General features: G+C 39.8%; 1 long non-coding RNA gene across 1 annotated transcript; it reads left to right on the top strand.

The window, feature by feature from the left end:
- Positions 1–8,407: 8,407 nt before the first annotated feature.
- Positions 8,408–14,577, top strand: LOC144235512 (uncharacterized). Its single transcript, XR_013336232.1, has 4 exons — positions 8,408–8,522; positions 9,952–9,977; positions 11,936–12,066; positions 14,480–14,577. It is a non-coding gene; the product is annotated as an uncharacterized LOC144235512 (long non-coding RNA).
- Positions 14,578–21,586: the final 7,009 nt, after the last annotated feature.

Below are 21,586 nucleotides of genomic sequence, written 5' to 3'. Positions count from 1 at the left end.
GCTTTGCAATTTTAATTAATATTACTAGTACAGATCAAGGAACTGGAAGCCAGATCTATAAAAACATCCCTTTAACCAAACACATTCACACTGACACATGCTGAAAACTTTTCAGAATTTCTTAAGACAAGGAACTCGGAGTCAATATAAAGTTAAGCTTTTTTGTGAATACCTGTTTCAACACTGGAAGACAACTACCGAAGTTGTGAAAGATCAACTAACTATCCGATCCTTCCAGTTGCCAGACTTCTAGTTGCTGATTTCCTGGGATGTGAGCCATTTAAGTCTTAAAAATAAGCTCTGTGGCCCAGCCCAGCCCTGTGGAATTGACTCATCAAAAGAGTAAGACTGGCTCCTGGGTTTTATTCCTGTGCCTCATTGTTCCCGAATCTCGTTCCACAAGCCAAGATCCCACTTCTGACAAAGGCAGCTTCTCTGGCCTGAGGCCCCGCCCCGTAACCCGCCCAGTAGCCCAACCCTCCGGTCTTGCACTCCTGAGCTATGCTCTTTGTTGCCCTCCTCCTCGCAGCCCTACCTATTCCAGAAACGGAGCCCAGCGGCAGACACCCAACAGTATTGGCGGGACGTCTGTTGTGTCCGTCACATTCCCGGTTGGTCCACTGTTTGCGCTTCCTGTCTGGACTTCAGTTCTTTCATGTTTGTGCATGAGGCGCATGGATTGCCTGAACCACCATCTGCTTGCTGCCACACTCTTTAGACAGTAACGTGTCCTGTGTCAGCTGAAATTGTTTGTGCAGCCTCTATAATATAATGGCTAAGACAGTGATCATTTGGCAATATATATGATTACCGACCCTTTATGTTGTATACCTGAAATTAATATGATGTTATATGTCAATTATATCTCACATTTTTTTAAAATTCCAAAAATGGAAGGAAAAAACCCTAAGGAATTTTATTTTTTTTAAAAAATATTTTTATTTATTTCTAGGAGAGAGAGAGAGAGACAGCGTGAGCAGGGGAGGGTCAGAGAGAGAGGGAGACACAGACTCCGAAACAGGCTCCAGGCTCTGAGCCGGCAGTCAGCACAGAGCCCGACGCGGGACTCGAACCCACGAACCGCGAGATCATGACCTAAGCGAAAATCGGACGCTTAACCGACTAAGCCACCCAGGCGCCCCAAACCCTAAGGAATTTTAAAAGAGAGAGAGAGAGAGAGAGAGAGATGTGTGGTTTTGGGGGTAGAGAGCCCTGGAATCAAACCTAGCTTTGCAGCTTGGAGTAAACTTGGGTTACTGGTTGAGCCCGAGTTTCAGTTCTGACATTCAAAACGCCGGCAGCAAAAGGTCCTTATGGATTGGCCTGAGTCTACGTAAACATCTGGTACACAGTGCTGTGCCTGGCACATAATTAGCAAACAATAAATGAATGATTTAAAAAACAATAACAACAGAAGACTATGGTCATCCTAACTTTGATCCCTAAGCACAATGGGTAGTTCTATTTTAGGTCCTAGCTTCTCATTGTCTTCTTCCCAATTCCACCCTCGCACTAGCCCACCCCTTGCCTGACCCCTGTCTGACCCGGTCCAGAGAGAGCATTATGAGTCTCCTGTGAGCGCAAACCATCGCTGTTACAGCCACAGAAGGCAGTAGAGTGGTTTGATCACGAGTCAATGAAACTATATTCCCATCAGGGAACTTGGAAAGAGATTTTTGAAGTTACGCTCATTTTAGGATTAAAAAAAGAAACAGATAAGAAAGGGGGAATAATAGGTTATATTAGTAATCCTTTCACAAGGAAACATTTCCCATGATTCAGTGAATGTTTCAAGCCTATTCTAGGGCACTGTTCTGGGAAATCACATTTCTTAATAGAGATCACACATCTGGCCACGATAAAATGCAAGTTTCAAATGGGCTGGGTTGATAATAGCAGGTCACTTCTCTTGACTCCTACCTTACTGCTTTCAGCAGCATGAGAATGATAGCCGTTTATGATCCTGGAAACTACGCCCAGGAAATTCTGAGACTTTTTCATCTTAAAGATAAACAAGTCTGTTTTCATTTTAATGTATTTTTTACTCTTCATCGAGAAATCATTGAATCACATAATCTCAGAGTTGGATTGTCCAGAAAGCTCATCTATCCGATTCTAAGAAAGCTTCCTGTGAGATTTCTGATAAGCGATCATCATGTAGCTTCTGTTTTGATGCAAACCCTCTCTTGTCAAAAAAGACAGTCAATTCTTGACCTATTTGCATCAATAGGATATTTTTAACTTTGTTGGGTAGAAATCAGCACTGACTAAAATTGCCATTTGTGACTGACACAAGATCTAAATAATGTAAAAATATATCATTTAGTTGCCCATTCCATCTATTTATGGAGTACTGAATAGGGCCTGGCATCATTTAATGAACAAATTCTCATCATTATGATCCCCTTCCTAGTCTCAGGTCTTTTTTCTTGTACTCTATTCTCACTCCAGAAGAGCAATTAAAGCATCACCTCTCTTGCTGAGTGAGTCGAAACTGATCATTACTTCAATTCAAAGCATTGATGGGAAGCCCACGTCATCTAGCACAGATGCAGAACCACAGCAAAAGTCAGGTTTCTCCTCCACCAGAATTGGTTTTGATTGAAGACAATGGTCCTTTCACAACATGTGATGTAGAATTACTACTTTTATGTAATTTCAAAATTGGGAAGGATTTTTATAACAAAATCAAAAACTCGTCCATACATCTTTTAATATGTAGAAGATATGATTTGGAATCATCTATCTAGAATCACCAGGGATAAAACTGATATGCCAGACAATTTTTTAATGTATCTGAGTATTCACTCTATTAAATGTCTAAGATTTAAAGAATTTTAGATTCAAACCATTGTTAAATGGAGTAAATGGGGCATAGTGTCCAAGTGCACTGGCTTTAGAGCCAGGAAGAATTTTGTTAGTTCCCAGCTCTGTTGCTGTGTGACTAGGACACATTACTTTAATTTTTTGGACCTGTTTGCTCATTTATACAATAAGAACAATTATCATATCTATCTCATTGAATTACTATGAGCATAAATGCTCTAATTTTTGCAAAGGACTACACGTAGCCCTTTATACATAGTAAGAATTCCAGGACATTTAGCTAGTATTATTATAAAATGTTATATTTCTTTACTTACTCATCAGGGAATGAAGAATGTGATCTAACCTTTCATTTTGATTCAGTGTGAAAATTATTAATATTCTTTAGAGAATCCTCATACATAGTAATAAAAACTTTCAACTAATGGGCAGGGAATGCAAATGACACCCTAAATTCTCTTTGAGGATATGCCTTGTAAGTAAAAGAGAATAATAAATTAGCATAGAAGTGAAGAATATGTACTTTGAAGTCACAGACTAGAGCATATTACTAGGGTTCTAGTAATATGCTCATCAATTACTAGCTATGATTTGGGAAAATGTACTTAACTTTTCTCTACTTGGGTTTCCCTTTTTAAAAGAAATGTTAATAGCATATTCCGCAAAAGATTGCAAGAGTTAAAAGGTAAACCCCATTCAGGGTTCTCAGAGGATTTCTGGCAATTAGTCAGGAGTTCCAAAAATCTCAACTATTTTGCCTTCCTAAAAAGTATGTAGGCTGACATGACACAAAAGGGGTGAGAGTAGAGTGTGAGATGAATAGATGAACCTGTCTTATGATAATAAAGAGGATTTTCTGAGCAAACTGTGAAAGATCGTGGAGTACATGACATAGGCATCAAAATACATTACCCTTGGACTTAGAGCTAAAAGATGGATTAAGGACTGCCTGTGCTTTGGGCCAGTCACTTCAGTGTTCTGAGTCAGAAGTCCTCACCAATTTGCAAAAATGGGAATAGAAGTAACCACACTTCACCGAGTTGAAGGGAGGGTCCTGTGAGAACATATGTGATAAGGAAACACAGTGCATTGGAACGGGCACTGGCACTCACGTCAAAGGGTGCTGGCCTCAAATCTGCTTCAGCTTCTGCTCATAAACCAGTCACTTGTTATCTCAGAACGACTGTCATATTTTTTAAATGGTAGAACTAGCCAGGCCCATGTGTAATACTTGGGGGCTCAGGGCAAGAAATAAAATGGAAGCCCATGTACTGTATGTCTACAATTTACTTAGCCCAACTATTTAAAATTTATAGCTAACACACACTCAAATAAAATTCTGTCTTCCTACTTCAGCAAATATAATTTCACTGCAATGTGAAAGTCCAGGTTGAAATTTAAAATGCTCAGTTCCTCGCTGGAATGCAGTGGCCTGAGAGAAGGTGATACTAGGGCACTTGTCCCTCTCTTGGCCTGTAGTAGGTCTCCTCTTCCCCCACCTCAGCTTTGAAGAGGCTTCTGCACACCAAAGCCTGCATGTTCAATCCTCACCTGAAGTCTGGCAGTTACCCCTAGGTCACATCTTAAGGTGAAGGCTGTGTATACTAAGGAGGATGGACCTAAAGAAGAAATTTACATAGACCCTATAAGCAGGATCAAGTCTGTTTGTAAACAAAGTCTAGGAGTTCAGAGATCCAAGGAATAGTCTAGAAGGGGATTACAAGTGTTTGCAGGGCAGATGTCTTTGACCTACAAGCTCTTAGCCTTGTGAGGAGAGACATGGCTGGAGAAGATCCAGAGGGAACCTCCCTAAAACTTGGAGGTGCAGGGCAAAGGAGCCTCTCTTGCATATGTTTAAACATGGAACCAGTAATCCCTACTTCTCCAAATGATGATAATGAGATATCACCTCATACCTATCAGAGTAGCTAAAATCAACAACACAAGAAACAGCAGATATTGGCGAGGATGTGGAGAAAGGGGAAACCTCTTGCACTGTTGGTGGGAGTGAACTACCCTTCGATCCAGCAATTGCACTCCTAGATATTTACCCAAAGATCACAAAAATACTACTTCAAAGGGATGCATACACCCTGATGTTTATAGAAGCATTATCTATAAGAGCTAGATTATGGAAACAGCCCAAGTGTCCATTGACTGATGAATGGATAAAGAAGATGTGGTGTGTGTGTGTGTGTGTGTGTGTGTGTGTGTGATGAAATATAATTTGGCCATTAAAAAGGATGAAATCTTGCCATTTGCAATGACATAGTTGGAGTTAGAGAGTATTATGCTAAGTGAAAAAATCAGAAAAAGACAATACCATATGATTTCACTCAGGTGTGGAATTTAAGAAACAAAACAAACAAGGGAAAAAGAAGAGAGAGAGGCAAACCAAGAAACACACTGTTAACTATAGAGAACAAGCTTATGGTTACCATAAGGAAAAGAGGAAAAGTGGGTGGGGGGATGGGTTACCCAGAACATGTAATAATGTTAACAATGTTAAATTATATAAATGTTATTGTAGTTGCTGTTATTATTATTATCATTATTATTAGAATATTCTTGGGAAACAACTGGGAGCTATAGGAACATGGGTAGTATTTTGGTAATCCTGTCTCCTTTTGCCCCTATAAAACATTGAAAGTCCTTGTCATCAATTATTATATCAAGAACATAACATTTGTCATGCCATGAGTTTAAACAAGCTCTTCTGGGCTTTAATATTTTAAAATCCATACTAGCAGCCTCAACTTTCTTTTCCTAAATGAAGCCTTCTCACAGCTCAGCAAATATTTCTCACATGCTTTTATGATCTCAATTTGCTAAGAGACAATTTAGTAATCAAGATGAATTCTCTTGCTTGAATACAACGCAAGTGTTGGACACCTGGCCAGCACTACTACATCATCTGTCTTGATTCTATGCCACTGTCGTTGGTCACTTGAGTCCCATGAGCACAGCACTTGCCTCGCTTCCTTTGTGCTTGCCTTTGCACTCGGATCTCCCTTTCTCCCATGTTCTTGCCCTTGCCCCAGGCAACAGCAGCTCCATGACTATCTTCTGCCCAGAGAATTCTGAGATACTGTCACCTCACAGATGGGTGGATATATTTTTCTCCTGAAAGACACTGTGACAACACATTTTTAGGACCATTGGGAAATCCTAGAGTCACAGAATCTCAGCTCTTAATAAAAGACAAGTCTTATGGTTCAACTATCTGTTCAGAGAGGAATCTTACTCTATATCCCTGCAAGATTGCATTCAACTCTTGCTTCTGATTGGATAGCCCTGAAGATGAGAAAGTCAGACCATCAAAAAGCAGCCTTTCCCATAGTTTGACATCTTGAATGTTCAGAAAATTATTTGCTCACAATCTCTTAGCCAGCACTTGCTGATGCATCGTGTGTCGGGCACTGGGTTGGGGCCCAGGATGCAATGATAAGTAAGATCATCCCTGTCCTTAATGAAAGCTTTATGTGAGCCAAAATGCTAAGTAATACAGTGGTTAAGTTGCTGAGCTCTGAAGTCAGTTTTCCCAGGTTTAAATTCAGCTGATAATACTACCAAAATTTCAGCTATAAGATGCTGAGATTCCAAGGTAAGTTCTGAGATTCTAATGTAAAACATGGTGACTATAGTTGAAAACACTGTATTGTATAACTGAATTTTGCTTAGAGTGGAGAACTTAAATGTTCTCTCTTTCTCACACACACACAAAAGATAAATATGTGATGGATAGGTTAATTAACTAGATGGGGAAAATCTTTTCACAATGTATGTGTAAATCAAATCATTGCAATGTATACTTTAGATATCTTACAATTTTATTTTATTTTACTTGTTTAGGTTTTTATTATTCTAGAGAGAGAGAGAGAGAGAGAGTAGGGCTGGGGGTATAGAGGGAGGGAGAGAATCCCTAGCAGGCTCCATGCTCAGTGAGGAGCCTGACACGAGGCTTAATCTCAAGACCCTGGGATCATGACCTGAGCCAAAATCAAGAGTTGAATGCTCAACCAACTGAGTCACCCAGGTGTCTCTAAATATCTTAAATTTTAAAATAAAATCCAAAAGAGGACTGGTAAATATCTTACAACTTTGTTTTTCAGTTAATTGATGTATAAGTAATTGTATTTTTGTAATACAATTGTGGTTAAACCGACTTAGCATGGCTCTTGCAAAAATGAAGTTTAACAAGGAATTTCACACATGGTCTTGGGAGAAAGTTCAGGAGCCTTAGTGAAGTTTAGTCAAGCAAAGAATCTTTGTCACAATGTAGAAAGAATTATCTGTTCTAAGATAGTCAAACCACAAGTGCTTGGTAGAACTTGGTGTTTTGGGGAAATCTGAGAACTTATATTTTTAGAATAATACATCCTTCCTTAAGTAAAGGGAAGCCTCATGTCTTTGTTTTAGTAACAGTATGGATAAGGCCCCGTTTCAACTGGCCATAACACAATTTTCAATATGGAATTCTTGATTTTTCATTATCTCTGGGTCCCTACCCTGTCACATAATCCAAGTATTATAATATAAATCACATAATGGAGTTGAGTTTCCATGTATAATCCCAATTATTTCCTTAACATGCTTTATGTTAAATATGATAATAGGTGCCATGACTAGAGATGTAGGAATGGATATGGCAATAAAAAAGGATAAAGAACCACAACAGATGAACACAAGGAAAGGGAAGGAAAAATAAGAGGGAGGCAACTCATAAGAGACCCTTAAATACAGAGAACAAACTGAGAGTTGTTGGAGGGGAGGTGGGGGGGATGGGTTAAATAGGTGATGGGCATTAAGGAGGGCACTGGGTGTTATCTGCATGATATCATGAATCACTGGGTTCTACTCCCAAAACCAATACAGTATTGAATTTAGATAAATAAATTTTTAAAAAGGATAAAGAGATTGTTCTACTAAAACAGATAAATTGCTGTTACAGTTCTATCGTAATCTGTCAGTTCTCAACTGAAGAGGTGTAATGTATGTTATGTAATGTGTGTGTGTGTGTGTGTGTGTGTGTGATATGTCTGAGTCATGGTCNTTACAGTTCTATCGTAATCTGTCAGTTCTCAACTGAAGAGGTGTAATGTATGTTATGTAATGTGTGTGTGTGTGTGTGTGTGTGTGTGTGTGTGTGTGTGTGTGTGTGATATGTCTGAGTCATAGTCTGGACCTACTGAATCAGAATCTTTGGAAGGAAGGGACCAGATGTTGGAGATAGACATGTACATTTCAAAAAATGTTTCCCAGAATTATTCACTCTAAATTCATCTTTTTCATATTTGTTTCTTCTCGCTAGTTAAAAACCAGAACGCACTTCTAGGGAACTGAATAATAATTTCACAGCCAAACAAAGCAGTGTTAAATCCTGCTGTGACACCATAGCTCTGCAGCCTATTACAAATGAAATATTTTGGCCTGCAAAGTGTTCTCAGTCTTTGGGGATTTGGTGACTTTGTCCTCAGTGTCATAGGTAAACAGATCATTTGTAAAGTGACTTCATAATGGGATCTTAGGTTCTCATAAGGGGGTAGAGCTCTCAGTTCATCAAGAGAATTGAGCCGTTGAGGATATCACTAGGAAGTTCTTGACAGAGGGAACACCAGCGGATGAATCCCATTGTTCCTTTTGGGAAAAGATGAAAACTTTCTTTGTGGCTCTTTTGGCTACTGGCTATTTCTCATGTAAGGGTTTGTCAAAGAACTTTGGGGAGGGAGTAAACATTTGATCATCCAAGGAAAGTAACAAGCCCATAATAGCCATTTTCTAGATGTATGGAATTTTGGAACTTTGAAATATCTCTCAGAGATGAATTTACTACTTCAACTAGAATGAATATTAGTGGTGAATCCATTTTACAATATTCCCAAAACTCTGCCATAGACAGGTTCAGACTTGAGATATCCTAACTGGTGATCTATGAGAGGTATAATCACGATTGGACAAATAATTTGGTCTTTTGAGTTGATAATCAATTTCATCTCTCCTCCTGTCTCTTCTTAATACTTTCCCACTNACCTTAATGGTCTTCTGGCACTAAGTCTGATCCAGGAGTTGGCAAACTATGGCCACTTATTTTTGGAAATAGAGTTTTACTGGAATAGATCCATGCTCATTAGTTGATGCATTGTCTCCGACTGCTTTTAGGTNTTCAGACTTGAGATATCCTAACTGGTGATCTATGAGAGGTATAATCACGATTGGACAAATAATTTGGTCTTTTGAGTTGATAATCAATTTCATCTCTCCTCCTGTCTCTTCTTAATACTTTCCCACTCTACTCCCACACACTGGCATTGATTGTGTGTGTGTGTGTGTGTATGTATGTTCAAATGCCATTTATACAAAGCAGTATTAATTTCTAACATGGCTTAGTATTAGAGCACAACCTGATGTTATCAAATCTCAAGAGAGGACCTAGCTCTCCCAACTAACTCCAGCAAAATTGGAAAGGAAACCCATGAACTGAAATTAAGTCTCCCAATGGAGATTTGATCTGGTGAAGTAGAAGGGTAGGCAAGAAGGACACTCAGCTGCAGCAGCTGAAAGAAGTCAAGGCTGTTAAGTAATACATAAAGTATGAAGGTTAAAGGAACTGTTAATCACTTGGGTAAGCAGTTGTTGACACAGAGGTCCCAAACAGAGCAAGAAGCTTCCTTATAAGCAGATTAAGTTTGGAAAGAAGTTATTTAAGATAGGCAATTGTTAAAAAGAATGCAGGTATCTAAGATTCCTGTCAGCAGGTGGTCAGGCTGACTATCAAGAACTAGACTTTCTTTAAAATAGGTCTACACAATGTCTGAGCAGCCTGGCTGTGGATGATATACTGAGACCCAGAGGATGAAGCTTGGTTTTAAATCTCTCCTGATGAAAGTCAACATAACACCTAGGAACGGTTTATGGTTGAATTCTCAGATGGGACAGTAAGTGTGCTTGCAGAAGTGCTTTGGGAAACAGGCATGGCTAGGCAAATCTTACATGAAGGAGCCACGTATTTTTCTATGATTTTCCTGGTTATTCATTTAGATGGGATTCCTTAGTAGGTTAATTAGCTGTTCACATCTAAGTGCTACATTTTTTACTTGACCTTTTTTCTAAACATTTCTCTTTCAGATATTTTTGGTAACACTCCATATAAGGTAAGTTTTCTACTTCCTATGTGAGAATGATTTTTACAATCTTAGGCTTCTAGCATTTCTATTAGGTTGAACCATATTAAACCACATGAAATTGCTAATATTTGATTATTTCTGATATACACGATGGCAATGCATATAGTTCAATCTACCCATCTCTGTCGAAAGAGATCCTAAGGTAAACCAGGCTTCATCCCTGTCTCTACAGCACCTCTATTTCCATATATAACACTAGTAATTAAAGCTCCTAATTTCTGGGGTTTTTTTTCCTCCTCCTAAATTCATTGCTGTTGATGCATTTAAGTTCTCCTCACTTCTTGCCTATATTATTGCAGCGCCCACCTTAATGGTCTTCTGGCACTAAGTCTGATCCAGGAGTTGGCAAACTATGGCCACTTATTTTTGGAAATAGAGTTTTACTGGAATAGATCCATGCTCATTAGTTGATGCATTGTCTCCGACTGCTTTTAGGTTACATGAGTTAAGTAGTTGCAACAGAGACCACATGGCTTAAAAAATATAATAGACTTGCTACCTGGCGCTTCATACGAAAAGTTTGCCAATCCCTGTACTAATCTTCTCCACACTATAAATATGGACCTTCTAAAATACAAACCTGATCGAGACATCTCTCTCCTTCAAATAGTGACTTCTAGTACTGGTGGGAGATAAACCTTTTTGCCTGCCTTACAATACCTTCTTCAAGGCAGCCTTTCTCCCTAAAAGGAGAATTCCCTTTTCTCACCTCAGGTTCTAGGTAACGTAAATTATTTTGGGCTCCAAGCCATTCCAACTTTGTCTCTGTGTATATAATTCTCTCCCATTAAATTATCCTTCTTTTCATACTCATACCCAACTTTTGAAATCATTTCATCTCTTAAGAATACACCAAGGAATCATTTGTTTTGGTAAAGCCTCCCCGAACAAGCCATGTAGGCTTACCCACTAAAAAAGGAGATGAGAGGCATAAACAGCATTTTTCAAAAAGTAACTTGAGTTCCTTCTCATAATATTAGCGATGATTTTAGCTAACTTAATGAATATTTTTATTGTAATCATTATAACTTTTATTTGATGTGTGTTAGAAAAAATAAAATTACAACCTCAAATCCAAGATATCACGGATATTCATGTTTAGAACATTTCTACAGTGAGTAGTCAGGATTAAAAAGGAATCCCAGTCAGTAAAAAAAACTTTAAAAGAAAAATGGCGCCAGAATTTGGAAGGAATTATGACCCAAGCGACCTAAGTTGGCAAACATTGCTATAAGCAATGGAAGCCATTGAAGTTTTATAGATGAGGTAGCACCTTGATCTACGGATATCTAGATATTATGTGATCTGAGTCAGTGAGGTAGGAGCTGTGGCAGCTCACTCCTTTTTCTGCTCATTACATGGTGCTCATGAACTTTCCAAGCCCCCCTGTAGACAATTTACTCTGTCACTCAAGTCCTCTGAATCCAGCTTACTCCAATTCTGGGACTATGAAGGAAGAAAAGTAAAATGGGGAGATATTGCGGAAATCTTGTCTCACTATTCCAGCCTCCTAATCCCCAGAGGGTCTATATAGCGAATACCAGAGTAGGACCATGCAGGGTGCTCCAATCCAGGCACCACAGTTAAGGGGGGCTTTGATGAACTAAAATGATTCCAGAAGCAGTTCAACAGTGGTTGTAGTCATTTTTTTGTCACTTCCAGAATGTTCTCTTTCCCTTCCAGCAGATACATATCCCACAGCCAAAGGTCAAGGCTATACGGCCTCAGCTGCCTTTCAAATGGAAATCCCAAAGGCTCTGGCTGCTGAATTTAACATAAGGAAGTTGTGACATTTAAAGAGTGAAAGAAGACATATTTTATCATTATCTCCTGTCTGCACAAAATAAAACTCCCAAGCACTTTTGTTAGAAGCCATTAAGAGATCATTATAGGATAGAGGGTTTGACCTGTGAGTTTTGTTTCAGGGCATTCTCTGCGATTATTATCAAAAGAAGATCGTACAACAGAAATCGATATGCTCCATAAGAGTCAGCCCTTTATGCGCTTCTAATAACGTTACGTATCCTAATTCCTGTGTCTACTGCTTCGCTAACATGTAAGTGAAAACATCAGACTCCAAACAGAAACTTGTCTTGAGAACTTCACATGTAGCTGACTGATAATACACGGAAGTGCTGAATCACTATATTGTGCCCCTGAAACTAATATAACTCTGTATGTTAACTACAGTGGAATTAAAATTAAAAAAAAAAAAAGGCAACCCTTCTACATATTTTGGAAAATGTGTGTGAACTCCTCAAGATGCNGCTGAATCACTATATTGTGCCCCTGAAACTAATATAACTCTGTATGTTAACTACAGTGGAATTAAAATTAAAAAAAAAAAAAAGGCAACCCTTCTACATATTTTGGAAAATGTATGTGAACTCCTCAAGATGTGGTTCTGTAAACTAAAAACGTCACTGGAGTTTCACTCGGGCTGGATGAACCTGGGGCGTGGGGTGCGGTGGGGTGGCAGTAATGGGGACTGAGCAACAGACTCTCAGTCCCACCTCCAACTCCAGCAGAGAAGCCCCCGTCTACCTATTCTGAACATCAGGTTTCAATGTGAGCCTATATGTGAAAAAAGTTCCTGTTCCTAAAATGTTTGAAAATCAAAGCTGTAAGAAAAATCACCCTTTTCAAGATAAGGTTATAGCAAGAAGTCTCAGTGCTCAGTCAGAAGACTTTGGGTTGAGTCCTGCTTCTGCGGGGTTAAGTGATCCTGGGAAGTCTTGTGACCCCTCCATACCTCAAGTTCTCATCTACAGATATGAGATAATATTTCCTGCTTTACTTGCTAAATACGCTGTGATAATGCTGACACTTCTTTCCTGATAGTTTCAAACATACAAATCTCTCTGCTTCTTCAGAACCTTTGGGTAAAGCATCCTCTCCTGCCAAAGTCCATGCTTTTCCCGGGACTGGTTGTTTCCCATTATTTCAGCTTCAGTCTAAATATTTCTCCATTACAGATGCCTCTCTTGGCCATCCTGCCTAAAATAGATTTACTTCTGGTATTGTTCATGTTAGTATGCTTCTGTTTCCTTCATAATTCTTACCAGATATTTTCTTTTTATTTTTCTGTTTCTTTGGTTTTGGCCTATCAACAAACATAAGCTCCATGAAGTTAGAGGGCAGGTTTGTGGTTTTTTTCTCAGCACTTAATATAGTGTCTGGCACAAAGGAAGCACCATAAGTACTTGTTGAATGAATGAACAAATGAATTAATGGGTTCTTAGGAGGGCTGCATGTGATAATGGGCATAAAAAGCATGCTTAAACTTAAAAGCACCCTTTAGAGGTAAGTGTTGCTTAATTTGATCACTTGTACTGGCTCAGTTTCTCAGTTGAGTGGGTGGATTAAGAGCAAATAAAGACTCTTACTCTGGACTCGGATTGGAATTTGATCTTTTCTATTTACACCATAGAACCAATATTCTGGCTTCTCTTCAAACCATAAAAATCTTTTGCCTTTTAAACCATACAACCTACAGGGGCGCCTGGGTGGCTTAGTCGGTTAAGCGTCCGACTTTCACTTGGGTCATGATCTCACGGTTCGTGGGTTTGAGCCCCGCGTTGGGCTCTGTGCTGACTACTGGCTCAGAGCCTGGAGCCTGTTTCGGAGTCTGTGACTCCCTCTCTCTCTGACCCTCCCCTGCTCACGCTGTCTCTCTCTCTCTCTCTCCTAGAAATAAATAAAACATTAAAAAATAAATTTAAAACAAAAATAAAAAAAAAAAACCATACAACCTACGACAGGTAACTTAACCGCAGCAATGACCTGAGAAGTTGACCATGAGAACTGAACAAGCTAAGGCGTGCAAGGAGCTTAGCATCATGCTTGTCCTATGTCACCAGGGTCCTTGTGTTGTTTCCAACTAGACAACCTACCGACCCTGTTTGCCTGAGACTGAGGCTTTTCCTGGAGTGTGAGACTTTGAATGCCAAGAGAGAACAGTCTCAGGCAAATAAAAATAAGCGGTCACCTTGCCATCAACAGGCCTTCCTATCTAGCCCCTAGCCCATAATTCTTCTTCTTCCATATTTACCAACTTTCTCTTTCACTCAGAAATATAACCTTTACCATCGTCCCCCTCAACCAGGGCCACGACACCCTCCAGACAATCTCAAAACCTCATCAAATAGATTTCCTGTTTAGTGGTCATGATAATCTCCTGGCAGACACTGAGCTCCCTTAGAAGAAAGAGAAATTGTACAGACTACCTCTTCTCCCAAATTTATGATCAGCTCTCTGCTTCCGTCCTTTCTTCAAACTTACTGTTCACCCTCTTCCCTAGGTCTTCCCTAGGTCCTTCCCAAGGTTGCAGGGAAATGAAAAACCACTTCTTTATTGCTAATAGTAATAATCTTTCCCTAAGATCCCTACTAAAACACAGCTAGGTTAGAAGAAGAGAAGGTTATGTTGAATACACATAGTGTCTAAATATTTATATCAATTTCTTTTAGAGCTTTGAAAAACACTCTGAAAGTTCAATATGGTGGAAAATGCAGAAAGACTAAAAAATCTCGGAACATGACCTGATTTTCCTTCATTCGTCAGGAGTGGACCCATTTGAATTAAACATTGTTCTTCTTTCAAACAGTGGAATTTGTTATATTACCTTTTTTTTTCTTAAATAGTTTATTGTCAAGTTGGTTTCCATATAATACCCAGTGCTCATCCCCACAAGTGCCCTCCTCCATGCCCATCACCCACCTTCCCCTCTCCCCCACTCCCATCAGCCCTCAGTTTGTTCTCAGCATTCAAGAGTCTCTCATGGTTTGCCTCCCTCCCTCTCCCTGCCGGAGACTGAAACTGCACAGGTCATCCCTGATGGCAAAGGCCCAGGGAAAAACCTGTGGGAAAGGACTGCACAGGTCATCTCTGATGGCAAGGCCCAGGGAGACACCTGTGGGAAAAGACGGCAAGGCAGTCAGAAGAACCCCCTGAAGAATTCTTCTTCTCTACTTTGTCTGTACCTTTTATTCTCACTTCTGCTGTTAGTCTATTCTAGGGTTACTATGAAACCAGAATCACCCAAAGTTCCCCCCTTCCTTCAAAATGGAATGTACCTAAATATCATGTCCACCCCTTCAATCAGATGTTGTCTAATGAATATTGTAGCAATTAGCAAAATTGGAGACAGTCCGCTATGCATGGGGTCTATAAGAGACCTAGAATTCATTTTCCTTGTATGAGTCTAATTGCCAGTAAGAATACATATTATGCCATAAGCAGAGACAAAAACAAGACTTACTAGATTTGGAGGACTTTCTCAAAAAACCGTTAGAGAAATATTTGCCTGCTGACCTCAAGCCTGCAAGGCAACTTATGGATTGTTCTGACCAAAGAATGAGATTGGTAAATGCAGAGACCAAATTCTAGTTGGTCCACATAAAACATTTCTATACGTCATCTATGATAAATGTTGACATTGTTCTTTCTTAGTAAGGGGTTGTGAGAGTCTGTTACCTACAACCGCGGGTACAATTATATCCTGTTTTTGCATGCCCACTGAATTTAAACAATTAAAGGGCACTGTGATCTCATGTATTCTGGAAATATGCTTCACTTATCCTTAGATACCCTGCCAATATGTAAAACTTTGTTATGACTACCTGGTTAAATTTTATTGGCTGAAGTGGAAATCATGTACCGTAAAATCACTGTTGCCAAGAAAATTTAGAAATGCTAAATCCTATGACTGTACTCAAAAAATGTAAATCGTTTAAGCATGATTGTTTGGATTTGCTATATAAAAACCCTAAGCTGAAAAATAAATTTGAACAGTCCACCTGAAGAGGCTGGCTCCGTGTCTTCTTTCGCCAACGCCAGCCATCACTCTCCGGGCCAACCCTGGCCTGCAGAGGCTGGACCCCTGCATCTCCCCAACTATTTTTCCCCTTCTCCTTCCCCACAGTCCTCCATTAAGTTCCTCCTAATCCACCTATATATGCAAACATATGGTACCTGTCCTTCTCTGCCTGACTTATGTCGCTCAGCATAACACCCTCAGGTTCCATCCATGTTGCTACACATGGCCAGATTTCGTTCTTTCTCATTGCCATGTAGTATTCCATGGTATAGATAAACCACATCTTCTTGATCCATTTGTCCAGTTGATGGACACTTAGGCTCTTTCCATGTTTTGGCTATTGGTGAGAGTGCTGCAGTGAGCATTGGGGTACATGTGCCCCTATGCATCAGCACTCCTGTGTCCCTTCGATAAATTCCTAGCAGTGCTATTGCTGGGTCATAGGGGAGTTCTATTGTTAATTTTTTGAGGAACCTCCACACTGTTTTCCGGAGGGGCTGCATATATTACTTTATTTTTAAAAAATCAATAAATGTTATCCTATGGAAAGCCCCTCTTTAACTCAAGAGACATTTAAAGAGATGCACCAGAAATGTGTTTGTTTCTAAAGATACAGAGCTGAGTTGAAAGTGACCCCTGACTTCAGGCCACTCACAGTCTGATGGGCTAATTGGACAATTCATTCATTTATTCAATAAATATTCTTAAAGTACTTATGAGACTGCAAGATTTGGTTCAATTCTGGGACCTCAGCGGTAATCAAAAGCGGTCTATGTCTTTGTGCAGTTTACAATCCAATAAGGGAGTAAGAAAATGAAAAACTATGTAAAAATATGTCAATGTGAGGAAAAGTACAAGCTCACGACTTCTAGGAGCCACCCTTGGCATTGCTGCAGATTAGCCTCCTATTCACTGCTAGGCCTTGATGTTATTTAACATAAACAATTTCACAGAACATTAACACCCAGCACAGCCACTCTGTAACCATGATGAGTCAAGACAGAAACTCCATGATCACATCTGAACACAAGCAAAACATGAACATTACGCAAACTACAGAATACCAAACATCCCTGAACTAGACTAATATAAGTGACTGCTGTTTCTCTACCAATTCCAACTTTAGCCTTTTGTCTATTCTTCCCTCTTTCAAAATAAGACTTTTAAAGACACCAAAGTGCAGAATTACTCCATCCCTGAGGGCATCCAATTTAGAGTAAAGCCAGTCCTCCTTAAAATTTCCCCAAATTAATTTAACAATCCTAAACCCTACACTAAATCCTTTCTAATGTCCTTTTCTTGAACTGCCCTGTGGCTTTCCATGTGCATTCTCATTCTCAGCCACAAATCATAAACCCAGCTTGTTCAACTCGGTGTTCCTGGTGGTCTTTGGCTGGAGGACATCAGCAAATGCAAAACTTGAAAGTAGCAACAATCTTTTTTTTTTTTTAATGTTTTATTTATTTCCAGGAGAGAGAGAGACAGCGTGAGCAGGGGAGGGTCAGAGAGAGAGGGAGACACAGACTGAAACAGGCTCCAGGCTCTGAGCTGGCAGTCAGCACAGAGCCCGACGCGGGGCTCGAACCCACAAACCGCGAGATCATGACCTAAGCGAAAGTCGGACGCTCAACTGACTAAGCCACCCAGGCGCCCCAGAAAGTAGCAACAATCTTATGCCTATTGCTCAAAACCCTCTTTTCTCACTTCTCCTCCAAGGCATTGGGAGGGACATGAAGAATATAAAAATAGGTGATATTTGAATTCTTAAGTTAAGGGATAGGAAGTATTTAATTCACTTATTTTTTTCACTCATTGACTTCTTTGATACCTTGTTCCAAAAATAATTTAAGGTGGCTGATGTTATTTAGTGGATTTAGAGGTAGAGTGGGGGACAGCTCTCTGAGGACAGTTATGTAATAAAGACAACACTGACCAAAAAGGAAAACACAATGGAGTACCTAAAGTGGGATGAGGGTACCCCAAATGACACTGATGTTTAACAGAACACTCCTTACCCCACAGCTCAGGCTCTCCCTACCTTTTCCTCAACCCAGGATGATATGTGAGTCATCAGCTATCAAGTTCTACTTGACTCCCTGCAACTGTAAACATCTTCTTCCCTTTTCTGGAGACTCTTCATTTCCATCTCCCTTCTCCATCATTATCCCTTACTGATGGCAAGCTCAGGATCTAAAAACAAAGCAAAAAAACCCTCATTACCCCCCACCCTTGGTCTCAAAGAATTTAAGAAGCTCCAGTTCATTTCTCAGGTGAATCCAAGTCAAGTCTCTCTTGGTCAAACTTAAAGAGTTTTAAGTAGAGTAGTACTATTCTTAAAAGAGGCATTTAAAATATATGTGGGTGGCTTTTGCTTGTCACAAAGACTGAAGGGGTACTACCTAGCATTTAATGGACTAAGGCTCTATAATGCACTAGAGAGTCCCACACAGTGAAGAACTGACCCATCCAAAATGCCAGTAGTACCCCTATTGAGAAACATCTCACACATAGATGGAAAGCATCATATCTACCCTTGCCTCACCCCATGCCCACACCAGTCATCAGTAATCAATGACTGTACATTCCACCGAGCTTGATGTGGCCTCAAAATCTTTCTCCACATAGCAATCCAGGCATGCCTTGCCAACCAGATTTGGTACGGAAGACAAAGCCTGTTTTCCTTTTCAAGACCAAGGGAACTTCATGCTTCTCAAGATGAAATCTTCATCTGGTACCTTAGACCTATTCCATTTCCTATGCCCGTGTCCATGCCTTGGTCATCTGATTGCTCTCCCAGACCTTCTAAGACGAGGACCCTGGGGCACCTGGGCGGCTCAGTCGGTTAAGCATCTGACTTCGGCTCAGGTCATGATCTCATAGCTTGTGAGTTCGAGGCCCGCATGGGGCTCTGTGCTGACAGCTCAGAGGCTGGAGCCTGCTTCCAATTCTGTGCCTCCCTCTCTCTCTCTCTCTCTCTCTCTCTGCCCTTCTCTCACAATCTCTCTCAAAAAACAAAAACAAAAACATATAAAAAATTTTTTAAAATTCTTTGTCAGAGAGGTAAGCTCTGATTGGGACTCTGCTCCATCCCAAGTCCCTCTGACAGCAGTAAAAGCCAGCCTGTTAGCATTACCTCTGAAGAAGAAGGAAANCCAGTAAAAAAAAAAAAAAAAAAAAAAAAAAAAAAAAAAAAAAGGCTTGCTCCTAGTGCAGTGAGTCAGCTACGCCCTCTAGTGGGGAAATCACATGTAATATGTCCAACTTTGGAAGAATAACACCCAAAAGAAAATCCAACTCAAAGTGACTGATGTAAAAAAACAAAAGCAAAAACAAACAAAACAAAAGGTGTGTTGAGAGGAATTTCTATGGCTCCTGCAACTAAAAAGTCCAGAGGAATCTCTGAATCAGAGTCTCAGAAAAAGTTGCCAGAAACATTAAAAAAAAAAAGTTTCCAGAAATCTTTCTCTCCGAATTTTTGGATCCATCAGTGCTTTTCCTCAAAGTTGTCTTCATTCTCAGATAACATTGACCACCCCTCCCCAACCCCAACTCTAGGCAGGTCTAGAGTTACAGTATCAGTAGCAGAGAGTTTTCCTTTTCTAAAACTTCTAAAAAAAGACTTGAGGCTTATTAGATTAGTTGGAATAAGATTACTGAATCAGTCTACAAGCTGTGGCTACAAGCATGCTTAATACTTGTTGAAATGGACTGAATTATAGAGCATGGCAGGAGCCAGGGGTGATGTGGCCCCACTATATGGACTAGAATATGATAAAGAATTGTGCCCCAAAGTTGGGAATATTGAGGTGCTATCACCAGGACAAATGAATGAAAGTCAAGCAAAAACAACAGATGCATTGACAGTATCCTTTCTGGATGCCATCTTTCTCTCCCCTGGGTCTGGTTGTCCACAGGCCTGCCTAAAACTCAATGCCCTGTTATATTTTTGCCTTTACTACAATTAGCTATTTAGCATTTTCGTATCATAATAACACTTTACCATCTTGGTAGAAAGCAAGGAAATGTCACCTAGAGATCTAAGCCTTCTGGAAAATATGCTTTCATATTCATACAAAATGATTTGACTTCCCATTTCACAAACCATGGGAAGTCTGGTAAGAGGCCACTGGGTCATTTATGTTCTTCCTACTTGCTCTCTATCCCTAATTTTGCAGAATTCTCCATTAGTCCCTCATTTCACCTTCTGATACTGATGCCTCACCCCCTACCACTTTGATGCAAGGTAGATCCTCCCCACCTTCCTTCATTCCGCAGCACTTTCAAGGCAATTTTGGGGAACAAATGTTTTGTGCAGGTATGAGATAATAAGGAGGACTATGGCTAGCAATCAGAGGAAATTTATCAGGATTCTTTTGGTTAAGAGCTGCAACTTAGCTGGCCAAGTAAGAAATGTGTGGGCTCATGCTAATTAGGAGGGTTACTTTTTTTTTTTACTTATTTTTTTTTTTTGAGAGAGAGTGGGGGGGGGCGGGGTAAAGGGCGACAGGGAGAGAATATTTTTTTATTTTTATTTTATTTTATTTATTCTTGAGAGAGAGAGCACAAGCGGGAGAGGGACAGAAAGAGAGAGGGAGACACAGAATCCGAAGCAGGCTCCAGGCTCTGAGCTGTCAGCAGAGAGTCTGACTCAGGGCTCCAACTCACCAACCACGAGACCATCACCTGAGCTAAAGTCAGATGCCTAACCGACTGATCCACCCAGGCAGAGAGAATGAGTGAGAGAGAGAGAGAGAGAGAGAGAGAATCTTAAGCAAGCCCCATTTCCAGCACAGAGTTCAATGCAGGGCTCGATCCCACCAACTGTGAGATCATAACTTGAGCCGAAATCAAAATCTGATACTTAACCAACTGAGCCTCCCAGGTGTCCCCAGAATAGTCTTAACTCAAGCACAGCCACAGACTTAAGCAATACCAAGAGTCTACTTCTGTCCTCTGCTAGTCTTTCATTACCTGCTGGCTTTATCATCTCCCACAGCCCCTATCTGCATGAGGAGATAATGGCTGCTACCTCCCCAGACACGTGTCCTGGGAACTGGGTTCAGCAGGACAGGGTTAGGGGGTGGGAAGGAAAAGGGTTGGGGGTGGGAAGCAGGGAATGCTGGGACTCAGTCCAATCAATACGCAATTACAATCCCCAGATATGGGAAATCGAATTTTTTTACGATTGTCTTATAATCCCCAAAAGATGAAATGTAAACATAGAAATGAAGATAAAATTACAGCTTTATTACTACTTTGTGTTAAAAAACAGTCTATAAATGTCATTTAAAATACTTGTTGTATTTTAAGAAAATATAGCATATTAATGAATATGATGGATGGAACTTATTCCAATTTGAAGTTTTTAATTGAGTATTGATTTGAACTTAGAATTTTACGCTGAAAGAATAAGAATTTATTGACTAAATATTATTGGCATTTTGAGAATTTATATATTATATAAATATATAAATTTATATATATGTTTACATAAGTTTTCATTTGCCATATTTTTATGTTTAATTGAATTGAATTATAACATTTATTTATTTGGAAAGGTTTTATTTGTGAAGCAATTGAAGCACTTAAAAGGAAGAATTGAGTATATTAGATTTATCCATTTATTCATGAATTCTTTCATTCAACAAAACTTACCTGTGTGCCCACCCTCCACGTGTTTATTTTTTATTTTTAATTTTTTTCAGGTTATTGATTTATTTTTGAAAGAGAGAGAGAAAGAGAAAAANCCAGGCTCTAT

The sequence above is a fragment of the Crocuta crocuta genome, unplaced genomic scaffold, assembly GCF_008692635.1.
Source record: "Crocuta crocuta isolate KB4526 unplaced genomic scaffold, BGI_CrCroc_1.0 scaffold340, whole genome shotgun sequence".
Taxonomy (NCBI): Eukaryota; Metazoa; Chordata; class Mammalia; order Carnivora; family Hyaenidae; genus Crocuta; species Crocuta crocuta.
This window is presented reverse-complemented; position numbering and strand designations above follow the sequence as displayed.